Genomic DNA, 5947 nt, shown 5'->3' with positions numbered 1-5947 from the left:
TTCAATATGACCAATATTACAACAGTCACATTTGGATACAATAGATACCAATACGGCATAGTCTATCGTCCACACTCAAAGCCATAAACCATGTCCTCCAAAAATGGATAGACATTTTTAATGGAAGACTCTTATGCCAAACCCACGCATGCCAATCCAAAGAATTACCTCTAATACGAATACAATTCCAAGCAGATTTTGTAGAAAAAAATACCTGTATCCGTAGGAGTCCAAATAAGAACATCATTCCCATTATTTGGCCTAGCTAAAGCAGTTATAATTTCATCCACCTTATCTTGCCCTACTAAATTCTCCAACAACTCCACATCCCAACTATCCGACAACCTGTAATCTTTAACTTTCAAAAGGGGTGAACCCACCACAGGTATATCATTAATCAGTGGACCATTATCCCTCCATTTGTCATACCAGAAAAAAATCTCCCCCTCTCTAAGTTTCCATTTGGAATTGTTTAATAACAACGGAATACAATTAGCAACTATTCTCCAAAATCTAGATCCTTTATTAGTATCTATAAGAGACCACGGCCTCATTCCAACATATTTGGCTTTGAAAAAATTAGCCCATAAAGAATTACCTTGAATAAGATTCCAAGCAAAGCGCATATGCAAGGCTTTTTGAATGTCCTGAAGACTTCGTATACTAAATCCTCCTTCTTCCACAGTATTACAAATCTTATTCCAGGCCAACCATTTCCTTTTATCTCACCCATCAGCTTCTCCCCAAAAGAATGAGCTCATCAATCTTTGAATCTTGGCAATAGTAATTTGAGGAACCTGTAAAACAACAAATAGATGGATAGTCATACTAGATATAACATGCCTCAAAAGAACAAGTTTTCCCCCCGAAGAAAGAAGCCTCATCTTCCAGCCACTGATCTTTTTCTCACTTTATTCACCATATCTTCTAAATGAGCCTGTTTCAATCGCCCTTGAATTATCGGCACTCCTAAATATTTGAAAGGGAATATCCCTTCCATAAAGCCCATTTGACGTAAAAGCCAGTGCTTGCGCCTATTTGGAATTTTATTAGAACAATACAAAGCAGATTGCTGAACATTAATAGTTTGTCCTGACCACTTCTCATATTGAATTAGAATTTGTTGAAGAACCCGCACCGACCTTTGACTTCCATTAGAAAATACCATAACATCATCAGCATACATCAAGTGAGAGATAATAGGCGTACCTCGGGCCTGAGAGAATAGCCCAAACTGATTCTCTCGCACACTCCTATGGATCAACCAGGATAGGACCTCTTGTTGAATGATAAAAAAATAAGGAGACAGAGGCTCACCTTGACGAAGACCTCGACCATCCGGAAAGAAACCCTTAATGGTACCATTCATGATGACCGAATACCAAGGGCTAGAAATACATGAATAAATCAAATCACAGAATTGAGCAGAAAAACCAAACCTTTGTAATACCAATATCAAAAACCCCCAATCCACTCGATCATAAGCTTTCGCCATATCCACTTTAAGCATAATATTACCCCCATGTATCCTTTTATTAATAGAATGCACCAACTCCTGAGTAAGGTTAATGTTCTAAAAAATACTCCTTTCAGGAATAAAGGCTCCTTACTCCAAAGAAATCAAGTGAGGTAATATACCTGTTAATCGAGAGACAATAATCTTGGAGCAAATTTTATAAAAGACAGAACAAAGACTGATAGGGTGAAACTTATCAAAACCTGTGGGCGACTCCATCTTTGGTATAAGAACCAAGTATGAGGCCGTGAAAAGTTTTGGAAGATCCTTAGTCATAAAGAATTCCAATACTGCCTTCCAGACATCAATCTTAACTACCTCCCAACTACTTTTATAAAAACCCGATCCAAATCCATCAGGCCCCGGAGTACTATGATTTGGAATGGATGATAAGGCCTCAAACACTTCCTCTAACGTAGGCGGCTGAAGCAAAGAGACATTTTCCTCCTCAAGAATGATCGGATCAATGAGCCCTTCCAGGCTAGGTTGTTCCATGGTTGGCTCTCCTTAAAGTGAATTTTGAAAAAACTCCACTGCCCCTTGATCTATGCTTTCCGGGCTCTCATGAACCACCCCATTCGATCGCATTTCCAGCACTCTTTTCCTTCCCTTATTAGCAAGACAAGCATGAAAAAATTTTGAGTTATAATCACCCTCCAACTTCCATTTTAGCTTCGCCATTTGAGCCAATCTCATCTCTTCCCGACGCCTCCAACTAGCCAGATCCGAGACTGCCTCATGTAGTTCTCTTTCCAAATTTACCTCCCAATTCGTTTGAAGCTGTTGTTCAATCACCTAAACCTGTTTTTCAAGGGCATCAATACGCCCCATAATGCGGCCAAATACTCTTTTATTCCATTCCCGAAGCATCACCTTTGTATGTTTTAATTTCCTACTCAAACTCAGTATCGGAGAACCTTCCACCTGTAAACTCCAAGCAGCTTGAACACAATCCAGGAATCCATGATGATCCACCCACATTTGTTGAAAACGAAATGGAGACGGCCCATATGAAAAAGGATCTTTTTTGAACTCAATGAACATGGGGGCATGATCCGAAGTAGACCTCGACAAATAAAAGCAAATAGCATTAGGGAACAAATTAATGAAAGAACTATCCATTAGAGCAAGATCAAGCCGTGCCCATGAACGGGCCAAACCCGACTGCCCATTACACCAAGTAAAAATACTCCCTTTCGTAGCCATATCCAATACCCCCCTTGATGAATTCAATCATTAAAATCATCCATAGCAACATTCGGGCGAGGTCTTCCTCTTCTCCTTTCCGAATCATTTCGGATGATATTAAAATCCCTCACAACTACAGAAGGCTCTGAACTCAAATTATTAATGCTAAGATCGTCCCACAGATATCGCCTATCCACCCAAGAACATTTGGCATAAATCGCATGTATCAAAAACTTGTCCGCACCATTTTCTACAACAACGGAAATAAATTGCATTCCTATCCTGACAATTTGCACCTTATGACTACTACTCCAAAAGATCCTTATTTTCCCCCCTTCCATTTCATTTGAAATCACCTTATCAAAATTTAGACATCTTGCCAATTTACGAGCACCCTCAAAATTCTGGAAAGGTTCTAATAGAGCAACAATTTTCGGTTTATATCTTCCCACCAACTTCTTTAATCTACTTCTAGAGGTCCTAAGCCCTCTAATATTCCATACCAAGATGGAATCAATCATTTAGCCATATTCAAGTTTCGGGCAATAACCCGAGAAGAACTACGCATTTTAATAAACAACTTTTTCTTATACCTCTTTTTACCTTCATTCACCTCAGATTCTGTAAAATACTCTTTATCCTGTGAAAAAACCTCGGGTTGCTGTTCTGGTTCTGGCTCCGAAGAACAATTCTCTTCCTTCAAAATTTCTTCATCAACTTCCTCATCAGATTCCTCTTCCGCCACTGGTTGATTTTGGACTATTATTAGAACATTCACGTCCACACTATTCTGCACTAGTTGATTCACGTCCGCAATCTGTAAACCATTCCCAGCACAAATTGGGTCATCAACAATATTCTGCACTGACTGACTCTGCACTAGTTGATTCACATCCGCACCCGTAACATTCCCAGCACAAACTGGGTCATCAACAATTATCACCGATTCCTTTGCCGCCTCTGTTTCCGCCAAAGTCACGAAATGCACCACATTTTTTGTCACAGGAGGATGTAATTCATACATCTGCACCGAGAGATCATCCGTCTCAGCTACCAACTGCACCGAATTACCTTCCTTATCAGAAACCAACTGCACATGATCTGCCGATGGTACTTCAGTCACCTCCTCCATCCCAGCATCCTCTGTTTCCCTTTCCAGCCCCATACAATTTTCAACAACATCAGTATTGTTCACAGTGACAAGCGGACGCACTTCCACATTATCAGAAACATTTTGCTCTACCCCCTAATCTTCTACCCGTGCCTTTGTCTCTGATTGGCCTATTTTACCAACTTTTCTTCTCCCATTCTTGCCAGCCTTTCCAGGATTAGATGTCCTCGAATTATGACCTTGCATATTACAAGAACAACAATATACAGGGAGCGTTTCATAGACAATTTCCTGCTTTCGACTCGAGGCCAAACTCGGTGCCCCTATCCAAAAATGAGTTAGAGGTGGTTTTGCAGCATCAACTTCCACACATAATCTTACTCCATCCGTTCCAATAGGTGCCATAAGAATATTCAAGAAAGCTTCTTGATAAAAGTTTGGAGGGAGACCAGGCAAGGAAACCCATACCGAGACCCTTGAAGGCTCTGCATCCTCATTAAACTCCGGTGACCATCTGAAAGCACGGTAAAATATTCCATTGATCTCACAAACCTCCTGAGACAAAGCCTTAGTAAAGTCGGCTTCATTAGCCATACGGACGAAGACGTTACGAGGTCTCCGCATGGAAGATACGACTGGAATGGCCGTAAGTCCCCAACGACTATGAATGAATGCCATCACAGCATCCAACGAAGGTTGGTTCTTCAAGAACTTAAGCACAACAGAAAAAGGGAATGGCTCCGCTGACCGTGCAATCTCTTCTTTGGAAAACTGGAAATAAACCTCTCCTCCACCATCTTCGGAGGTCTAGGCGCAAGAACCATCTCAAGGATGGGTTGAGGGATGGCACCCACCAGGTCGGCAAAGGAAGGCCGCCCAGTGCCAACATCTGCGGCTGCCATGCAGCCTCACGTAAAGGCCAAGAACCGTGCAGTGAAAATAAACCCTATTCTGTAGAGAGAAAAAGGGTAGAAAATGTAACATTTGCCAATTATACGCATCTGAAGAACAAAATAGTCTACCCACTATTTTGGTGATCTCAAGAACAAAATAGTCTATCCACTAAGGAATTTGTCAAAAGATGTAAATGCAAAGACTAAGGGTCCTCTTTATAAGGATTACAACTTGATAACCTCCAATAGGTCCCTTGGAAAATAAATAATTAAATAAAAATAAATAATAAAAAATAACATAGTTGGCATGAGCCAAGTTAACCCATGGCATGCATGAGCCCATGGGTGGGCTAGGCTAGCCCATGGCATGGGCCATGGGCATGGTTAGTGGCTTGGCCATGGGCCACAACACATGGGTTCCTACCAGCGGGCCCCCGCCCCGGTAGCGGGGGGTGGGATTGAAACCGCACCTCTCTCCGCCCCTCGCTCAATCCAGTGATTCACTGGATTTATAATTTTTTTTTGGTCTAATTTTTTTAGACCCAAATTATAATATAATATAAATATAAATTTTATTCAAAAAAATATAAACGCATTAGAATTATATTTTAGATTGCCTTGGTCTCCTTGACCAACCTTTATATCGGAGGCCAAGACAATACACATTGCTTAAGAATGACTATTGTATTGTCTTGGCCTCCGATATAAAGGTTGGCTAAGGAGGCCAAGACAATCCATTAACTTGAATTCAAGTTTTTAACAAGTTGTATATATTTCTATAAATATAATTTTTTCTATTATGTGGGAAGGTACGGGGCGGGGCCCCGCTGGGGTCAGCCCACCCCCACTGCCCACCCCTAATCAAAAGTCGATTTGTCGTGAAAAAAAAAACCAGGTCCACCGGTAAATAAGATTGAACCGAACCGGTGAGTTTAATCGGTTTTAAATTGATTCAGTACAGTTCTATTTTTTTTTAATTGATGAAAATCAGTTCAATTTCAATTTTTCTTTTTCCAATACCAGACCTAATCGAGTTGGATGGTTCATATAAATATATATTTTTAATTTTTTATATTATATAAAATATTTTTTATATGATTTTTTATATTATATATAATTTTTATATCTAATATATATAATTATATATAAAATAATCTTGTATTATATATTAAATTACTAATTAAAATAACATTAAAATTTAAAATCCTATATAAATATTAATAATTATATATTATCATT

The sequence above is a fragment of the Juglans microcarpa x Juglans regia genome, chromosome 2D (genome assembly GCF_004785595.1).
Source record: "Juglans microcarpa x Juglans regia isolate MS1-56 chromosome 2D, Jm3101_v1.0, whole genome shotgun sequence".
NCBI lineage: Eukaryota > Viridiplantae > Streptophyta > Magnoliopsida > Fagales > Juglandaceae > Juglans > Juglans microcarpa x Juglans regia.
Note: the sequence above shows the minus strand (reverse complement) of the source record.